Below are 21,986 nucleotides of genomic sequence, written 5' to 3'. Positions count from 1 at the left end.
TATAAAAGTTTCCCACTAGTTAACCCCTTTAGTGAACATGGTAAAAAAAGAAAAAAACAAAAAACTATGCTTCATCATAGTGTCAAGTTAAAATATACAGTACAGACCAAAAGTTTGGACACACCTAATCATTTAAAGATTTTTCTGTATTTTCATGACTATGAAAATTGTACATTCACACTGAAGGCATCAAAACTATGAATTAACACGTGTGGAATTATATACTTAACAAAAAAGTGTGAAACCACTGAAAATATGTCTTATATTCTAGGTTCTTCAAAGTAGCCACCTTTTGCTTTGATGACTGCTTTGCACACTCTTGGCATTCTCTTGATGAGCTTCAAGAGGTAGTCACCAGAAATGGTCTTCCAACAATCTTGAAGGAGTTCCCAGAGATGCTTAGCACTTGTTGGCCCCTTTGCCTTCACTCTGCGGTCAAGCTCACCCCAAACCATCTCGATTGCGTTCAGGTCTGGTGTCTGTGGAGGCCAGGTCATCTGGCGTAGCACCCCATCACTCTCCTTCTTGGTCAAATAGCCCTTACACAGCCTGGAGGTGTGTTTAGGGTCATTGTGCTTTTGAAAAATAAATGATGGTCCAACTAAACGCAAACCGGATGGAATAGCATGCCGCTGCAAGATGCTGTGGTAGCCATGCTGGTTCAGTATGCCTTCAATTTTGAATAAATCCCCAACAGTGTCACCAGCAAAGCAAGCCTACACCATCACACCTCCTCCTCCATGCTTCACTGTGGGAACCAGGCATGTAGAGTCCATCTGTTCACCTTTTCTGTGTAGCATGGGACATGGTGGCTGGAACCAAAGATCTCAAATAGGGACTCATCAGACCAAAGCACAGATTTCCACTGGTCTAATATCCATTCCTTGTGTTTTATAGCCCAAACAAGTCTCTTCTGCTTGTTGCCTGTCCTTAGCAGTGGTTTCCTAGCAGCTATTTTACCATGAAGGCCTGCTGCACAAAGTCTCCTCTTAACAGTAGTTGAAGAGATGTGTCTGCTGCTAGAACTCTGTGTGGCATTGACCTGGTTTCTAATCTGAGCTGCTGTTAACCTGCGATTTCTGAGGCTGGTGACTCGGATAAACTTATCCTCAGAAGCAGAGGTGACTCTTGGTCTTCCTTTCCTGGGGCGGTCCTCATGTGAGCCAGTTTCTTTGTAGCGCTTGATGGTTTTTGCAACTGCACTTGGGGACACTTTCAAAGTTTGCCCAATTTTTCAGACTGACTGACCTTCATTTCTTAAAGTAATGATGGCCACTCGTTTTTCTTTACTTAGCTGCTTTTTTCTTGCCATAATACAAATTCTAACAGTCTATTCAGTAGGACTATCAGCTGTGTATCCACCAGACTTCTGCACAACACAACTGATGGTCCCAACCCCATTTATAAGGCAAGAAATCCAACTTATTAAACCTGACAGGGCACACCTGTGAAGTGAAAACCATTTCCGGTGACTACCTCTTGAAGCTCATCAAGAGAATGCCAAGAGTGTGCAAAGCAGTCATCAAAGCAAAAGGTGGCTACTTTGAAGAACCTAGAATATAAGACATATTTTCAGTTGTTTCACACTTTTTTGCTAAGTATATAATTCCACATGTGTTAATTCATAGTTTTGATGCCTTCAGTGTGAATGTACAATTTTCATAGTCATGAAAATACAGAAAAATCTTTAAATGAGAAGGTGTGTCCAAACTTTTGGTCTGTACTGTATATATCATAGAAAATCAATTTGTTTCGTTTAATAGATTACCTAAATCAGTGTGAATCAATATAGAGATGATGGAATAATCTATGTGTATGTTTGTATGCAAATGTGTATATGCACATGGATTATGTTAATAGTTAATGAACATATAACTAACAGCTTCAATTCTTGTTGTAGAAATGAACAACTAAATGATTTCCTGGGAATGACGTATGCATGTGCATGGCTGATAACAGAGATTCATGTCGAGTTGGCAAAGATGGCGCTGAGAGACGAACTCACCCCTCCCATCGGAATTCCTAAGGCGTTACTGAGGTCAAAAGATACATGGAAAAACAAATTACAGCGTGCCGAGTTATCATAAAAGAGCAATAAATTTTACTAATCCCACCTAGAAGGAGAATACTATATAACCCCATGTCTACGTAATAAAGTATGCCATTTGCGTGGTTCAGTCTCTGAGTGAAGTTTTTCAACCAGATTAGCAGATTTGGTTAATTAGCTTCTCTGCATGCTCTCGGACATCTTTAATTTGGAAGAGAGCAGTTAGCTAGTGTATCTTAAATTGGTGAAACCTCCACAATAGCGCCAAACAAAAAATGGAATAAAACGTGATCAAAAAGACGAATGTAAATAAAAATGTTAGCGTTGAAAACATTATCTTGTCCCGCAAAAAACAAGCCGCCATACAGCTCCATCAGCTGAAAAATAAAATAAATTATAGCTCTCAGAATAAAGCAATGGTAAAAAAAATTTTTTTCTATAAAATAGTATCGCTGTAAACGTACTGACCCGAAGAATAAAGCTGCCTCATCAATTTTACCACATGCGGAACAGAATAAATAAAAAAAAAAATTGAATTGTTGGTTTTTGCTGTTTTTTTTTTCCGATTTTCTGCCTCCCAAAAATCGGAATGGAAAGCGATCAAAAAATGTAATTTGCTTTGATTTTGCTTAACAGCGGCACGGACGGTAATCCCCTGGTTTTGAAAACGTAAAAACCCACGTAGCATATTGGATTGGTACAATGAAATGGTGAATTCATGTAGAATGGAAGAGCTGTCTGCAGAATGTAAAGGACCCAACAATAAATTCAGAAGGGTTTGGAGCGGATGGATTCTGTTTCAGGATTCACCTGATTTTCATACCCTGTTTTAATAGTTTCAACAGTTTGATGTGATTGTGCTCATAATCAGCTACATGGACATAAGAACCCCCCCCCCACCCCCCATCCCTGTCTTTTCTCTCTCTTTTTCTTTCTTCTCACATAAAATAGAAGTTACCTCAACATAAGAACCTCTTATTGGTGAGGATTACATAAACAATATGATGTTCAACGTATTACAAATCAGGGCTGTGGAGTCGGTAAGGCAAACCTTAGACTCAGACTCCTCAATTTCCATGACACCGACTCCGTCGGCACGATTCCAACTCCCTCATACATGGCTCGTGTTTAAGTGATAAATTTACTGTAGCACAGATTCATCTCAGCTAAAAGTCTAGACCCTTAGATCAGGAATAGGACAGACATTTATAGGACATTTCATAACTTTCCCAAATTCTTATGAAAAAATATTCCCCACAGACTGCATTTAACTACTGTACCCAATTTATTATATATTTTAAGAGTTGGAGATGGTCCATTTTATACCGACTTCACCTCCACAGCCCTGATTACAATGTGAATTGATATCTTAAGAAGTGATCTCATTGGAACTGTGGACATTTTCTATATTGTTATGTTTTCTTCAAATTCAATATATTTTTTGATTTGCAAAATGTATAATAATCAATAATTAATGTTCGGTCAGTGTGTAATAAAACAGATTGACTATAAAAAATGTCATTTGTCATAAAATTTCTTTAAAACAAGCCGTCACATGACTGTCGGCCGAAATATGGAAAAATTATAGTTCTCAAAATATGGTGATGCAAAAATTAGTCTTTGCAAAAAAAATGCGTCTTTTAGTGTGTGACAGCTGTCAATCATAAAAACCCGATATGTATCTGGCATCGCTGTAATTGCACAGACCTGAAGAATAAAGAAGTCTAATCACTTATACCGCACGAGGAACGGCGTAAAAAATAAACTTTAGGGTTAGGTTAGGGTTGGGCTAGGGTTAGGCTAAGGTTAGAGTTGGGAAAGGGTTGGGCTAGGGTTAGGGTTGGGATTTTTTCAGAAGTAAAGAAAAAAAAATGACGACGATACGGCGACTAATGTTGAGCGCAAGTGCTCGCTACTTGAGTTTGCATCGGGTGATCGGGTATGCACCGAGTATAGTGGGTGCTCGAGTGACATGCTCGAGCCTTCGCCCCAAATGTTTTGCAGCTGTTATACAGCCAAAAAAAACTTGCGGGGATTGCCTGCCATGCACGAGCAATCCCCGCATGTTTTTTTTTGGGTGTCTAATAACCGTGAAACATGCGGGGCAGGGACTCGAGCATGTCACTTGAGCACCCGCGATACTTGGTGCATACCAGAGCACCCGATGCAAACTCAAATAGTGAGCACTTGCACTCAAGACTAATGACAACTTATTCAATATGATGACCTAATGTTATCAAATTCTGTGTCGTACCTCTGGGTTCAAAATGTTCACTATACCCCTTGATAAAATCCTGGAGGGGTGTAGTTTCCAAAATGGAGTCACTGGGGAGAGTGGGGGGTGGTTTCCACTATTTAGGCACATCAGGGACTCCCCAAATGCAACATGGCGTCCGCTAATTATTCAAGCAAATTTTACATTCAAAAAGTCAAATGGCGCTCCTTCCCTTTCGAACCCTGCCGTGCGCCCAAACAGTGCTTTTCCCCCACATATGAGGTATTGGCTTACTCCGGAGAAATTGCACAACAAATTGCATGGTGCAATGTCTCCTGTTACCCTTGTGAAAATGAAAAATTGGGGGCTGAAAAACATTTTTGTTGGAAAAATGTGAAAATTTTATTTTTACGGCTCAATGTTATAAACTTCTGTGAAGCACCTGGGGGTTCAGGGTGCACACCACACATCTAGATAAGTTCCCTGAGGGGTCTAGCTTCCAAAATGGGGTCAATTGTGGGGGGTTTCCACTGTTTAGGCACATCAGCGGCTTCCCAAACGCAACATGGCGTCCGCTAATTATTCAAGCAAATTTTACATTCAAAAAGTCAAATGGCGCTCCTTCCCTTCCGAACCCTGCCGTGCGCCCAAACAGTGGTTTTTCCTCACATATAGGGTATCTGCATGCTCAGGGGAAATTGCACAACAAATTTGGGGTCCATTTTTTCCTGTTACCCCTGTGAAAATAAAAAAATTGGGGTCTAAAATAACATTTTTGTGAAAAAAGTTAAATGTTCATTTTTTTCTTCCACATTCCAAAAATTCCTGTGAAGCACCTGAAGGGTTAATAAACTTCTTGAATGTGGTTTTGAGCACCTTGAGGGGTGCAGTTTTTAGAATGGTGTCACTTTTGAGTATTTTCGGTCATAAAGGCCCCTCAAAGTCACGTAAAAAAAAATGGTTTTGCTAATTTTTTGGGAAAAATGAGAAATCGCTGGTTAACTTTTAACCCTTATAACTTCCTAACAAAAAAAATATGGTTCCAAAATAGTGCTGATGTAAAGTAGACTTGTGTGAAACGTTATTTATTAACTATTTTGTGTGACATACAGTACAGACCAAAAGTTTGGACACACCTTCTCATTTAAAGATTTTTCTGTATTTTCATGACTATGAAAATTGTACATTCACACTGAAGGCATCAAAACTATGAATTAACACATGTGGAATTATATACTTAACAAAAAAGTGTGAAACAACTGAAAACATGTCTTATATTCTAGGTTCTTCAAAGTAGCCACCTTTTGCTTTGATGACTGCTTTGCACACTCTTGGCATTCTCTTGATGAGCTTCAAGAGGTAATCACCGGAAATGGTCTTCCAACAATCTTGAAGGAGTTCCCAGAAATGCTTAGCACTTGTTGGCCCTTTTGCCTTCACTCTGCGGTCCAGCTCACCCCAAACCATCTCGATTGGGTTCAGGTCTGGTGACTGCGGAGGCAAGGTCATCTGGCGTAGCACCCCATCACTCTACTTCTTGGTCAAATAGCTCTTACACAGCCTGGAGGTGTGTTTGGGGTCATTGTCCTGTTGAAAAATGATGGTCCAACTAAACGCAAACCGGATGGAATAGCATGCCGCTGCAAGATGCTGTGGTAGCCATGCTGGTTCAGTATGCCTTTGATTTTGAATAAATCCCCAACAGTGTCACCAGCAAAGCACCCCCACACCATCACACCTCCTCCTCCATGCTTCACGGTGGGAACCAGGCATGTAGAGTCCATCCGTTCACCTTTTCTGCGCCGCACAAAGACAAGGTGGTTGGAACCAAAGATTTCAAATTTGGACTCATCAGACCAAAGCACAGATCTCCACTGGTCTAATGTCCATTCCTTGTGTTCTTTAGCCCAAACAAGTCTCTTCTGCTTGTTGCCTGTCCTTAGCAGTGGTTTCCTAGCAGCTATTTTACCATGAAGGCCTGCTGCACAAAGTCACCTCTTAACAGTTGTTGTAGAGATGTGTCTGCTGCTAGAACTCTGTGTGGTCTCTAATCTGAGCTGCTGTTAATCTGAGCTGGACCGCAGAGTGAAGACAAAAGGGCCAACAAGTGCTAAACATCATCTCTGGGAACTCCTTCAAGATTGTTGGAAGACCATTTCAGGTGATTACCTCTTGAAGCTCATCAAGAGAATGCCAAGAGTGTGCAAAGCAGTCATCACAGCAATAGGTGGCTACTTTGAAGAACCTAGAATATAAGACATATTTTCAGTTGTTTCACACTTTTTTGTTAAGTATATAATTCCACATGTGTTAATTCATAGTTTTGTTGCCTTCAGTGTGAATGTACAATTTTCATAGTCATGAAAATACAGAAAAATCTTTAAATGAGAAGGTGTGTCCAAACTTTTGGTCTGTACTGTATATATATTACCAAAAAATGTATATCCGCTACTGATAAAAAGGAACATTTGATTCATGATTTCATAAATTTCATTAGTATTTATGTGGTTTATGATATTACCTGTGAAAAGTGCATAATACAATATGTAGGATGTACTACTCGGACATTAAAAAACGCATCTCTTAGCACAATTTCAATCTCCTTGTAGCAAATGCAAGTTTCACATCCCGTGCACTACCGGAGGATTTCACAAGGATCACTGAGTGAGCTGGATATACATATCTCTTTTGTTTTTTGACTCAAAGTGACAGTGGTCAGAATTGTAAAAAGTGGCCTGGTCATTAACGTGCAAACCACCTTCGAGGGTAAAGGGGTTAAAGAGTCATATATATTTATTTCCATCGACATGACAGTATGAAGAATTGTTATTTTGTGGGAAAAACTTGACACCATTCGATTTATCATTTAATGTACAGGAAAATAATTCCAAATGTGGTGACATTATACAAACTGTGAAATACTGTCGTAGAATTGAATTTTTTAAGTTTTGTTTTTACGGCATTTATGGTGCTGTAAAAGTGACTAGAATGATTTTTATTTCAGTGGTAAAAAAAATTTTTTTTATATCATTTTTATATCAATTGAGCCTTGCGTTGGCTGTTTATTATTTGGCGACATATCATTTTTATTGATACCATTTTGGGGTCGATATGATGTTTTTATCACTTACTGCATTTTCCTGGTGAAGTTGTGGCAACTGAAAGCTGCAAATCTGGGCTTTCAATTTTTTTCTCTTGATGACGTTTTACAAATGGGTTAACTAATTTTATATTTTGATAGACCAGACCATTATGGATACAACGATACAAATTGTGTTTTTATTAAAATTATTTCTTTACTTTTCTTGTAGGATTTTTTTTTATATATGCCTAAAAAATAATGAACGAACATGTTCGAAAAACCATCGCCAATTTCAAATTCAGCACGAACATTGCACATCCGGATTCGTGATCGGTCACACGAGCATTTTTACCGTATATACCCCAGTATAAGCCGAGTTTTTCAGCACATTTTTTGTGCTGAAAAAGCCCCCCTCGGCTTATACTCGAGTATATCCCCGAGTATACAGAGATTACAGAGATATTCATTCTCTTTAGTAGCGGGCAGAGAGGAGCACTGAGCCGCAGCTCCTGCTCACAGTGCCCGCTATTAAAGAGAATGCATATTCACTCCTCTGCACGCTCATAGTCCCGGCGTGGAGAGGAGTGAATATGCCGGCAGCAGCTCACATCAGCGTCTGAGAGCGCATGGCTGTGAAGCCATGCGCTGCTCAGATGCTGACATGAGCTGCAGCAGGAGAAAAGGACGCAGCACTGGAGCAGAGGTGAGGAAGGAAGGTAAGGAAGGTGAGGAAGGGGATGAGGGAGGCCATGCATACCAGGATTGGGGATGAGGGTTCCTATGCATACCAGGATTGGGGGATGAGGGGTCCTATGCATACCAGGTTTGGGGGATGAGGGGGGCCATGCATATCAGGATTGAGTGATGAGGGGGGCCATGCATATCAGGATTGGGGGATGAGGGGGCCATACATACCAGGATCGGGGAGATGAGGGGGCTATACATTCCAGGATCGGGGGATGAGGGGGCCATACATACCAGGATTGGGGAATGAGGGGGGGTCATACATACCAGGATTGGTGATGCGGGGGCCATGTATACCAGGATTGGGGATGAGGGGACCATACATACCAGGATTGGGATGAGGAGGACATGGATACCAGGATTGGTGATCAGGGAGCAATGCGTACCAGAATGGGGAAATTTACCAGTAGCTGCTGCATTTCCCACCCTAGGCTTATACTCGAGTCAATACGTTTTCCCAGTTTTTTCTGGTAAAAATTAGGTACCTCGGCTTATACTCGGGTCGGCTTATACTTGCGTATATACGGTACTTAAAATTGTCAAAATTTGGTAAAAGTGCAGGAAATGATTGTGTTTCCACTACAGTATTTTTATCACTTTGGCTAGGATAGTGGTGATTATGATGAGAGGAGGGAGTGGGGGGAGGTTAGAGGAGCGGCGTGCTTGTATAATCAAATTTTTCTTTTTCCCTAACTTTGTGTGTGCAAATTGCGGCTAGCCAAATCATGGCGCAGAAACCATCCACAATGTTCAGACACAAGGGCTTGTGGCATTGGCTGCTGAAATCACACGTCCCTCTCTTTATAAAGAACAGACATGTTCTTTTAGCGCCATTTTGTGACTATAACAGATCATAGACAATGCTCCTGCATACTGAGATTTTAGCTAGTTAGCTAGACGATTGCTTCTAAGTCAGATAGTTTAGATAGCTAGTTTCCTGTGTGGCTGTGAAACAGACCTTCCAGTAGATTATTTTTCTTGTGCCATTAGTGGGGTCCAGCCAAAGACAGCAGGGCACATTTCAGCATAGAACTCTGTTGTGCACTGCTTCTATTGTACTCCATGCACGAGTACACCTAAATCTAATTTAGCCTGTTACAAAAGTGAAACAGCATGCCATATCTAATTTTTTCATTTTGTGGCGGTGAAATCCAGCTGTATGCAGAGGTCATTCAGAGTAAAAAAATATATTTTTTTCTCTTACTAACGTGATACAGTGTGCCAGATCTCAGTTTGAAATTGTTTGGATCATATATTTTATGTTATATAGGTCTCATCTACACTAAAAAAAATACTTTCTTCTTTAACTAAGGTGATATAGGAGGCTAGATGTCAGTTTGAAATTTATGGGTGCTCATATTGTTCTCCATACAGGGGTACACATGATAAAAATCAAAACTGTTTTTCTTACTATTGTGTTAAGCAGGCTACAATTCATCTTTTAATGCTTTGGTGCTGATATTCTTCTCCATACAGGGGTTAACAGATTACAAATTTCTATTTTATTATGTCAACCCCTGTATAGAGAAGAATATTAGCACCAAAGAATAGCGATGAGCAAGCGTATTCTGTTAACCCTTTCGGCGAGCATGCTCGGGTGCGCACGAGTATCTTCAGCGTGCTCAGGTGTTATGTTTGAGTCACTCTGTGGCATGATTTGTGATAGTTAATGTCACGTGTTCAGCTTGGATACTCGATAGTTGTACGGCACAGAGGAATCACGGAGGACGCTGGTACGGTCGGCTAGGTACTCCTTCAACATCTTCAAAAACGTTTCCCTCTTTTTTAGACTACCCCGAGCATCAGCGCCTGGGTGCTAGGAGGGTCTAATGAAAATGTCCCAGACTTTTGACAATGTTCCCATGTCTCTGATGGACCAGGTGTGTGTCTCCCTCATCTCTTCTCCTTGGTTACCTCTGCCACCAGTGTTGTCAGATGGGAATTTTTGTACCAATTGTTCAACTAGGGCCTTTTGGTATTGAAATACTTTACCAGACCTCTCCGCTGCAAAAAGGAGAGATGGAAAGTTCTTGTAGCGGGGGTTTTGAAGGGTGAACAACCAGTAACCAGTGTTGGCCAAAATGCGTATAATGCGAGGGTCATGAGAAAGGCAGCAGGACAAAGTCAGCCATGTGCGCCAGACTAACAACAGGCAACACTTCCCTGTGCCCACCAGGAGGACAACTCTCCATCTCCTCCTCCTCTTCAGCCCATCCACGCTGAACAGACTGAATAAAGCTGATGTGGATAGTACCCTCAGATCAGGCAACCATCTCCTGTTCCTCCTCAGCTCCTCCTCATTATCACCCAATCCATGCTGAGAAGATGAGATGAGGCTGGGCAGGGTAATATAACCCTGTATACTTTCTTCCTCCATCTCCACCTGTTCCAGATGTAAAGCTTCCTATTTAATTGTGAGCAGCAAACGTTTTAGTAGACAGAGAAGTGGGATGGTTACATTGATTATGGTGTCATCGATGCTCACCATCTTGGTCAATTCCTTAAAGTATTGTAGAACCTAACAGATGTCAGACATCTATGCCAACTCGTCTGTTATTTGCGTAGGCTGACCATGACTGGTTGTAGGTTCAGCAACGAGAGCCACAGATCTGTGTGGTCTGTTATACCTTTCCACAACTGTGTGGCGGTGTGCTATTTGTCACTTAAACAAATTAGTTTCAGTATAGCCTGTTGCCGCTTCACCGAGGCAGTGCTTACAGCTTGAGACTGACATGGGTGACATACTTCGAGATGACAATTTGAAGATGGAGGATGAGTGGGTGCTGGAACTGGTGTAGGAGGTGGAGGAAACCCTGATGGAACTACGGCCCACAATCCTTGGCATCGGTAGCACGTGTGCTGTCCCAGGGTCAGACTCGGTCCTGGCCTACACAAGGTTCCCCCAGTGTGCCATCAGGGATATATATCTTCCCTGGCCACAAACACTTGTCCACATGTTGGTCATTAAGTGGACCTTCTCAGTAACTACATTGGTCAGGGCACATGTGATGTTAAGGGACACGTGTAGGTGTAAGGCGGGGGTGGCGCACTAGGAAAAATAGTGATGGGTGGGGATGGAGAACCGAGAGACGGCCGCCGCCATGAGGTTGCGAAAAGCAATAGGTGTCCAGAAGACTAAATAGAAAGATTTCCAGCGCAAGCAGTATGGAAATGTGCCCATTTAGTGTTTATGCCTGTGGGTGGCTAGGCATTTTTTTTAGTGTTCCAAGGCCTGAGGTAGGGACAGCTGTATGCTGTGCTGGGAAAAAGAAGTGGATATGATTGCTGACAGTGCTTGCGAAATTGCAACGACATGTGCAGGACGGGAGGCATCTGCGCCTGTTTACTAGACAGGGAATTGGCAAGCACGTAGCACAGGGGAAGAGGCAGTGGTGTCCCCCGCAGCAGGGCTGTGGAGTTGGTAAGCCAAACCTTCAACAGGCAAAAGATCCCCTTCCTAGATATAATGATTCAAAGAGACGCAAATAACTTAGTACAAACTGATTTGTACAGGAAAGAGACATCCACCAATAGCATCTTGGATGCCAAAAGTGCCCATTCGATCAGTACTATTAGAGCAATTCCGAAAGGAGAATTTCTACGTTTACGACGGAACTGCTCAACTTTTGAGCTTTTCAAAGAACGGGCTCGAGAACTGAAACTTAGACTCTTGGAGAGAAGCTACTCAGGGAGAATGATTAAAAAGGCATATAATCATGCCCTAAGAGTGGAGAGAAATGAGCTTCTGGTCCTACATTAGACATTAACCTCGGTCCTACATTAGAGGGACTCGACTGAGGTGTCCCAAAATTTGCCCTACACTACATCCAGCCGGATCTATTAGTGGGTACCACTTTTTCAACCAGTAGGTGGTTACCTTATATGCATCTATAGATGCATGAGTAATTTTATATCTATAGGATTTTAATTAATCAATAAAGGTTATGCATTTTAAATTTCTTTATATCCACACTTATCCTACTTTCCCCTTTCCCTATCTTACAAAACCTTCAACCCAGACTCCTCAATTTCCATGACACCGACTCCACGACTCAGACTCCCTCATACATGGCTCATGTTTAAGTGCTAAATTTACTGTAGCACAGATTCATCTCAGCTAAAAGTCTAGACCCTTAGATCAGGAATAGGACAGACATTTATTTCATAACTTTCTCAAATTCTTATGAAAAAATATTCCTCACAAACTGCATTGAACTACTGTACCCAATTTATTATATACTTTAGGAGTCGGTCCATTTTATACCGACTCCACCAAAATGGGCACCGACTCAGACTCCATAGCCCTGCCCCACAGACAGTGATTGTGGACCCAGACATTTGGCCCACCTACTTGGGTGCTTTGATGACATGTGTCAGAGCATTCAAAAACTATCCCTCCATTGAATGCAGGCAACAGCTATTGTATTAGACAAAGGATAATATTTAGACCTGAAAAGGACTTTTCTTTTATTGGTGCAGCTTTGGTATACAAGTACTGAAATGGTAATATTAAACACTGCCTATATGCCTGCTCTAAAATAAGTTCTCCCTCCTTCCACAACTCTCCCTGAACAGCTTCCTGAGAACAGTGTGCAGAGCATCGAGTCATGGGGTCTTATATAAAACTCAATGATGCGATGTGGCCGACCAATCACAGCAATGCCAGTGGTCAACATGGCTTCTGCAATACAGTGTATGGCGGGCAATCCGTGCATGTTTATTGCTTGTCTAACTGGTGCAAAACATGCAGGGCAGGGACTTCTGCAATATTCGATAGAGTAACGAGAAGTGGCGAACACGCTCGCTCATCATTAATGACCATTTTTTAATGTTCTTAGAGAGCTTAAATCTGTGATCATCTGATTACTTGTACTTTATATGGAAATAATTCAGTAATGCAGAATATAGTAAAAATCATGGTCTCCTATGAAACCAGTCACAAGTTGGTCTTCACAAGAGCAGTCATAGCCGGCAAGGAGGCCTCCAGCATGGCCATATTAATTTACTGGCACCCCACAATTGAGCGAGTTGATAAGCTCATAGAAGAGTGCCGCCTCTACCCCTGGATTATACGCTGTAAATTTCGCTGTCAGACTGACAGAAGCATGTAAGGGGTTAACAGCAGCAGGGGGAGCTCACCTCTGATTCCCGCTCCTAGAGGCAAATGTAACAGCAATTATCTATCCGGTATCATATATGGGGATGCGACATAGGTTTTATCAGTACATACAATTATGGTTGAACTGATAAATGATGATGTTGCACCAGAGCATAATCCGGAACCCAAGGTTCATTTATCTGACTGTACGAAGATAAATGGTTACCTACAGTATTTACTTCACTGAAAAGGTTGTGAACTAAGGAAATTTTTGTTTCTATCTGAGTAATTCATTCTTTATATCCTTTGAGTCCTGGTCCTGTAGCCCTTTGTAAAAATGTCATGTACTTCTCGCGTTGGAACGGTCTCATCACACCAGATTCCATCGTCGCAGTAGATTCTATGGTGTCCAATAAACACAATCGCTAAGTCAGTCCCAGGTTTCCAAAAATATTCATTATTATTAATAAATTGCAAAGTGAAAACTATTTTGGGGCAGAATATCTCGATCTTTATTCACAGGAAGTATCTAGTATTTAGTGGTGAGATTTGATAAGTTTGCTGGTCTTGGTTATTGTACTACTTTACTTTACTTCCTACTCTTTTTCCAACAAACAAAAATGTTATAGCAGGTGCCTTAGCTTGTTCTTTCGACCCTACAGACCAGGCTACTGACCCTTAGTTGACATAATGCCCAGTCATATTATGCAAGAGACTATTGTAAGCATCCGTGATATCGAACCTAAAAAGATCGTCATTCAACAAAATCAAAGAAAGAAAGATGCTAAGACACCAAGGTTACTTACCGGTAGCCGGTTTTTCCAGAACCCATGACAGCACACCTGAGAGAGGATCCGCCCTTCGAGGACAGGAAACCATCTGAAATAAAAGGGCAGCACCTCTCCCCCGCTTCAGTTGGTTACAGAGCATTGAGAGGACCTCCATAAAAAAGAGTTATATACAAAATCCAACTCCACATCAAATAACACCCAACAAACGTGCACGCCCATATGGTGAGAAAGATGGGGGGGAATATACGGGTGCTGTCATGGGTTCTGGAAAAAACGGATACCGGTAAGTAACCTTGGTGTTTTCCCTTCACCCATGACAGCACACCTGAGAGAATTTTGGAGAAAGAAACACCTTAGGGAGGGACCACCGCTTGCAGCACCCTTCTACTAAAGGTTAAGTCAGAAAGGCAGGATAGATCCAAACGGTAGTGTTTGAAAAAGGTAGATGGTGATGACCATGTAGCGGCCTTACAGATCTGATCTATCTATACCTCTGCCTTCTCTGCCCAGGAGGTAGCCACGGCCCTGGTGGAGTGAGCCTTGATGCCGTCAGGGATCGGGGTGTTACTAGTCGAGTAGGCTAAGCAAATGGCCTTCCTAATCCATCTGGCTATAGTTGCTTTTGTCACCCCATAACCCTTCCTCTCCCCTGGAAGGCTACGAACAGGTATTGGCTATGTCTCCACTGGCTAGTTACTTTTATGTATTGTAATAGAGCCCTTCTAACGTCAAGATTATGAAACTTTTGCTCCCCTAGGGTCTTTGGGCTGTTACAAAAGGAGGGCAGAACAATTTCCTGAGATCTATGAAACTTGAGCGCAACCTTAGGAAGGTAGGCTGGATCAGGCCTCAATACTATTCTATCCTCAAATATTTGTGTATATGGAGGATTTATGGATAGGGCCTGCAAATCACTTACCCTACGGGCCGATGTTAAAGCTACCAAAATAATTGTTTTGAGAGTTATGTATTTTGCAGACAACTCCTGAACTGGTTCAAAGGGTTCCATAGTTAGGGAATCAAGTGCTAAATGTAGGTTCCATGGAGGAACTTTGGGTATTGAGACCGGCCTAGATCTACCACAAGATTTAATTAACCTTGTAATCCATTTATTGGCTGCGAGGTTATAGTTATATAGCGCACCCAAGGCAGAAACCTGGACCTTAAGTGTACTGGTAGCCAGACCTAACTCAAACCCTTTCTGTAAGAACTCCAAAATGGAATTAATTGGAGGTTTTTGGCTTAATGGCTTTCCTAGGAAATCTAAAAAATTTTCTCCATGTTCTACCATTGATTTTGGTGGTTATGGGTTTTCTACTTTTTAATAGAGTAGACACTAAACCTGATGAAAAACCTTTGCCCCTCCATATTGCCCTCTCAAATTCCACGCTGCTAGGTGGAAACCCTTCACTTGAGAGTGGAATATTGATCCCTGAGTTAGAAGGTCCGGGGTCTCTAGTAGGATCCATGGGTCTGATCGTGACATCATCCTCAAAAGGGAGAACCATGGTCTCTTTGGCCAGAAGGGGGCTATGAGAATCACTCTCGCTTGATCCTTCCTGATCTTCCTCACTACCAGAGGTATCATAGTTATTGGAGGGAAGGCATAGGCCAACTTGAAGCTCCAAGGAATCTGGAGAGCATCTATTGCCAATGGGTTTCCCCTTGGCTCTAGTGAGCAGAACTTCTCCACTTTCCTGTTGTTTTTGTCAGCGAACAAATCTATCTCTGGTAGACCCCACAGCTGTACTATCTGATGGAATATTCTGGGATTCAGGGTCCATTCCCCTTGTCTCAACTTGTTGCGGCTTAGGAAGTCTGCTCTCGTGTTTTCTATGCCTCGTATATGTAGCGCCTTAAGGGATAGAAGATTTTGCTCCGCTATTTGAAAAAGCCTGCCTACTGCTTCCAGAAAAGAATGAGATCTTGTTCCCCCCTGGTGGTTTATGTAGGCCACAGTGGTTCTGTTGTCTGACATAACCCGAACATGACGACCCAGGAGTAAAGGGAGGAAGCCTTCTAAAGCGTTGCTCACTGCCCATAAGCTCTTTTAGATTTGACGACCCCTTTTTCTCTAGGAATGACCAAGAGCCTTGGATTATGTGATTTTCTAGGTGTGCGCCCCACCCTGAGTTGCTTGCGTCAGTCGTGATGATGTTTTGTACTGGTGTGTCCCACTGGACCCCCAAAGATAAATTTGACCTGTCTGTCCACCACAAGAGGGCGTTCCTGGCTCGCAAGGAGAGATGTACCTTTCCTTCTAAATACCCTTTTAACAATCTTTGTGCCGACAAGATTTCCCACTGAAGGTTTTTTGTGTGAAATTGGGCCCACTTGACCACCGGAATGCGTGATGTTAGAGTACCTAGCAGGGACATAGCCTTCCTTAAGGACATGTCTGGGGTGTGTATGGCTGCTGAGACCAAATTTGTGACTTTGTCTATTTTGCTGTCGGGTAGAAGGCAAGTCTGACACTCGGAGTTTAGAGTAAACCCCAGAAAGGCCTGGACCCTTGCGGGTTCTAGCCTTGATTTTTGGGTATTGACCATCCAGCCTAAGTTCTGCAAAACAGCCATGACTTGATTCAGTTGTGAAATACAGTGGCTCTCTGAATTCCCCACTATAAGGAAGTCGTCCAGATATGGTATTATAACTGGAATTTGAATGTGAAGAAAGGCTGTCACCTCGGCTATGAGCTTGGTGAATACCCTTGGAGCAATCGACAACCCGAAGGGAAGAGCTTGGAACTGGAAGTGTCTGCAACTTCCTTGGATGCAAAGAGCAACCCTTAGATACTTTTGATGATCTGGGTGAATTGGGACGTGATAATACGCGTCTTTGAGATCTATCACTAGCATAAAGCAATTGTGAAAAAGAAGCTTTATTGTTGAATTTATCGATTCCATTTTGAATGTATGGTTGTCTAGAAATCGGTTGAGGCCTTTTAGATTTATAATAGTTCTGAAGGAACCGTCCGGTTTCTTTATTAGAAAGAGAGGGGAATAAAATCCCCTTCCTTTTTGACTGACCGGAACTTCGCATAACACTCGTTTGTTCAACAGGCTCAAGAACTCTGATTCTAGGGCCAGCTGTTCGTCTGCGGATTTTCTTACAGGATTGATCACAAACGAGCGGCGTGGCTGCTGACGGTATTGAATCCTTAGTCCATCTCTTACTATGTTGAGGACCCAGGGTCTGGAGGAAATGTTTTCCCAGGCCTCAACAAAATGAGAAAGTCTCCCTCCAACTTGTGGCCTGGCGTAATTTGTGGAGGTTTTTTGGAGGCGGCGGAGGGACCCCCAAACATGTATCCGGACTCTTTCTTGCTCTTAAAATCCCACTTTCTTTTTTCTCCCGGGGGGCGACCTCTACTAAATTTCCCTCTCCGAAAATAGGTCTTCCTGGCGTACGCCGAAAACCCAGGGAACCTTCCTTTTTTGTAGCTCGCTTTCTCAAGGACATCGTCCAATTTTTTGCCAAAGAGAAATTGGCCGTCACAGGGGATAGAACACAATCTAGACTTTGATTGTAAGTCCCCAGGGCATCCCTTGAGCCACAGAGCTCATCTAGCCGCGTTTGATAGTAAAACTGACAGCTAGGTTGGCTGGTCTGAGTCAGCAGAGGTATCTGCTAGGAAGGCAGCTGCACCATGTAATGGGGAGGTTGGCTAGAATTTTTTTCCCTTGAGGTCTGTTTATCTTTCATCTGATCTTCCAACTGTTGTAACCATATCATAAGGGAACGAGCGGTACATGTTCCTGCAATGGCTGGCTTTGGACCTCCTGCTGCGGATTCCCAAGTATGCTTTAAAAAGGTATCTGCCTTCTTGTCTAATGGGTCTCTAAGTACCCCCTGAGTCTTCAAGAGGGAGTGCCGATATTTTTGATGATCTAGACACCGCAGCGTAAATTTTTGGCACCTTATCCCAGTTTTCAGAGTCCTTTAGTTCAAAGGGATACTTCCTCTTTGAGGATGAAGGCAAGGCTCCTACTTTCTCAGTTTTCCTCCATTCTCTATTGATAAGTGCCTGGACCTTAGCGTTCACCGGGAAGGTGCATTTTTTCTTTTCTTCTAACCCTGCAAACATGATGTCTTCTAGGGACTTAAAGGATATATCTTCCTTTAACCCCATAGTGGTTCTGACAGCCTTTAACAATCTATCTGTGTCTTCTATAGGGAAGCATGGCCTCCCCCCTCTACGACACTGTCCATCCGATAACACAGAGGAGTCAGAGGAAGTATCAGATACGATTTTTCTTCTTTTTCTCAAAACTGTTTTAAGGGAACCCTCTACCTCCGATCTGATGTCAGACCTGAGGCTAGTTGCAAAATCCGGGGTACCCTCACAAATAGTTTTCTGAATGCAGTCCGAGCAGAGCTCCTTCTGCCAGTCTATCGCTAGCGGGCATTTGCATATTGCACATTCCCTGTTCCGCTTCTTGGCGGTAACTTTCCTGGGTTCCTCCTGGTGATTTAAACACAATAGGAGACCCATTAGCAAATATATCTAGTGACATTCACGAAGATCGCTCACCCCGCCACTGCGGATACCGGAATTGAAGACTGTTTCAGGATACGAGACGCATCCCTCCTGGAGACCGTGGAGTCCTGAGAAGCCTTACCCATCTGACTGGGAAGACTGCTGCTCCTTCCGCTGGACCCTCTAGACCGGCGAGCAGACGGAGGTGGTGATAAAGGTGGCAGTGACTGAGGCCGTGGCGACAGCTGCTGCTGCTCCATGTCAGACATTATGTCAGGACTTTGAGCAGCGTTCAGACCCCAGGTGCTCCTTAATATAGGGAGATGGGCGGGGTCAGCCACCTCCAGGTCCCTGCAGTTTCCTTCCAGTGATTAACCCCCCTCCCCCTGGCCGCCGTTTCCCCAGCGCTAACGCCGCCAGCATTCTGCCATGCCAGACGTCATCGAGTCACGCCCTACCAGCGTGCCCCGCTCCATGAAGTCAGAGGCACATGACCGCGGTCACTTCCGGTCACATGGGTGGCAGGGGAGGGCGGCGCGGCGGTGTACGGAAGTCCAGGACCTCTGCACCGCCTGCGCCCGCACATGCAACAGGTCCCCGGGGAACCTGCGGACGGCGCTACCAGCACCTGAAGACCGGCGCCACAGACAAAAGCCCGCCGGGACAGGCCTGGGTAAGATTCTTCAGCATGACAGCCACCTGATTACTTCATGAGGATTCCCATCAAGGACAGGAAACCAACAGAAGCGAAGGAGAGGTGCCACCCCTTTATTTCAGATGGTTTCCTGTCCTCAAAGGGCAGATCCTCTCTCAGGTGTGAGGTCATGGATGAAGGGAAAATTGGGGCTTTTGTCAAGTTGGCTGACACCCAGGTGTGCGTAAATCATTGGATTTTATTTCTTCACATTTCTGTTGGCCTACTTTAGCTTGAAAAGTTAAGGACTTTCTGGTGGCATGTTCTACTTCTACACAGAACAAAAGTTCTCACCTCAAACCTGACAGCTTGTTATCTTCTTCTGTGTCTGATTAATCAGGAACCCTTATCACTATGTACGTCATAACAGATTTTTCCAGCTTAACTGATTGTTTAGATATTTGAGTATGTGGAGACATATTCTCCAGAATTGGTGCACTTTTTCTTCCTCTTGTGTGACGATACAGCGTAAAATCTTAATTAGCCAGACGTTTAAATTTGTTAATCCAAGAGAAATACCCTATTATCCTTGTGTATTTGTGTCTGGTCAATAAGAACAGACCAGTATTTGTATAACCCTGAATGTTGAATTCTATTCCTTTGGAAACAATCATGTTTACTATGCTAATGACAAATTGTACTAAAAGTCAGTTAGATGTTTATTTACAACAGCCCCTGTAATACCAACTGTGTAAATAGATTAGGTAAAACAATGATAGCTGAGCCCTGCACCTTTACCTCTGACATGTGACTAATGACCCTTGACCTGTGGATGTGTACTTAAAAAGGCACATGTGTTTCTGTAGCAGTCAGACTTAGGACAGAGAATCAAGGAACATAAGAAAGACTTTACAAGGAGAATGAGAGACAGCCTTCAGGACAGCAGATGGATTGCATGGCCTCACCCAAAGAGACACAGATTTGAATTCTATATGATTGTAGTCTAAGGATATTGGCCCTGACTGGAAAGATTCAGATCTGCTCCATTAACTATCAGGGAGACCATGGGGATACATTTTGGGGAGTCCAGGGTGCAACGAGGAAGTCACCTAGCCCCAAGGATATGTTGTTTGGAGTTGCCAGGAGGGACCCACCGGTCGCCTGGTCCCATGGAAACTCTCGGAGAGGCCAGGTTGAGACCCTCAGGTCTCCTGGCCTTGTACCTCTATGGACTGCTAGCTTCCTAAGCTTGCCGCTACCTTCTCTCTGTGGGGGTCCGCCAGAAGCGGGGGTGGGCCACTGGTTGAGGTGGTCAGCCCTGAAAGTCTCCAAAGTCGCAGGTGTTCCATCACAGGCGGGCGGAGAAGGAAGGGTGAGACTGTGTGATATTGTACCATCTTGGGTATTTGCTGGTACTGTTCTAGGTGTTTATTGTCCTCTTTGTGGTTCAATAAAGTATTGCCACGCTGTTTTACTGTCACCCCGTGTTGTCTGAGTAGTGTTACGCCCACGGAAAACCCCAGGTCTTCACATCCTGGTTTTCCAACAGCTGCAAGTCTGACATTTCAGTGCCTCTTTCATGTGTCTCTGATAGTCATACACAGTTTGCTTCAAAGTTTTGGAGTGAACTCTGTGGATTATTACAAGCCAAGCTCGATCTTCAATCAAAAGTGAAATTGAATGAGTCAATCCATCTCGGCCTGAAAACAAGGACTGGTGCAATTCAAGACAGATGGAAACAGGTCACTGTAAAGTGATTCCCCATTATATCATATGTCTCCTCTCCAGCCACTAATTCTAAATATTATCTCTAGGAGTTCCTCTGTTACTTTGGAGTTCAGCATGCATCAAAATAATAGAACACAGCACACTTACTGATTCCCCTAAAGCTTTTCTTCCAATGTTGCCCAGGTACCCTGTTAATATCTGTATTTTCTCCTGTGTGGAACGACAGGTAACTGATCACTGAACACAGCAGTAACCAATGCATCTATTCTGCTGCCAGATATTCTCTTGGCCCATCGCCATTACTTTTAATTGTTGTGGTTTTCTGTATGTGACTAATTAATGCTTTTTAATTTAATATATGGAAATAAATACCAAGTTGGAGGTAAGCATTGGTAACTTATTTGTCAAAAAGCAAAATAGAATTAAAGTGTCTCCTGTGGCCTGTGATTGGGTGCAGTAGCTCACATCAGCATATTAAAAATTGCTCTGATGTTCATCTCGAAAAGTTGGAAAAGTGTCCTGTGTATGTCATGGTAGTGCTATGCAAATGTGCAACTTTTTTCTCGCATCTGTGTGCAATGCGTTTTTAACATCATCTTTTACATACTATATTACTATGTAACTTAAAGCTAGTTTACAAAAGTAATAAAGCAATCTTCTACAAAGATATAGAAAGATATTAGATACAGAATAGATAGATATCCTGCAGATACATAATTTCTACATATAATAAACATGCATCCTTTACTGAGTTTTCATTTCACTATAGGGTGTTTAGCCTGTTTTAACCTAATAAATAAATAATAAATGTGAACTGATTATCAGGCTGGGAAGGTTCATGGTTATTGGGTCCTTTCCATCTCGCAGCCACCCCAGAAGTGGAGCATGACATTAGATGCACCAATTCTCTCTCTTTACCTCACTCTTCCCAATTGGCCTTGTGCGTTGGCAATCGGGGTAATGGTATTGGGGGTTGATGTCAGCTGTGATTTGTCAAAAATCACAGCTGGCATCAAGACCTGAGGTTTGTAATGGAGAGGTGTTTATTAGACACCCCCATTACTAACCTGGTAATTAAAAATAAAAACACACACAAAAAAAAACACTTTATTTTAAAAAAAACGTTGGCCCAAAACTTTCCCCGGTTCATCAATAAAAATTAAAATA

The 21,986-nt window shown here is 42.8% G+C and overlaps 1 protein-coding gene across 1 annotated transcript in view; it reads right to left on the bottom strand.

Annotated features, from left to right (window-relative positions):
- LOC141271946 (uncharacterized) overlaps positions 1-21,986 on the bottom strand; it is a 102,929-nt gene that overhangs the window by 5,557 nt on the left and 75,386 nt on the right. The gene's annotated exons all lie outside the window — the stretch shown is intronic.

The sequence above is a fragment of the Phyllobates terribilis genome, unplaced genomic scaffold (genome assembly GCF_046119375.1).
Source record: "Phyllobates terribilis strain yellow unplaced genomic scaffold, ASM4611937v1 Scaffold_5__5_contigs__length_657084704, whole genome shotgun sequence".
Lineage (NCBI taxonomy): Eukaryota > Metazoa > Chordata > Amphibia > Anura > Dendrobatidae > Phyllobates > Phyllobates terribilis.
This window is presented reverse-complemented; position numbering and strand designations above follow the sequence as displayed.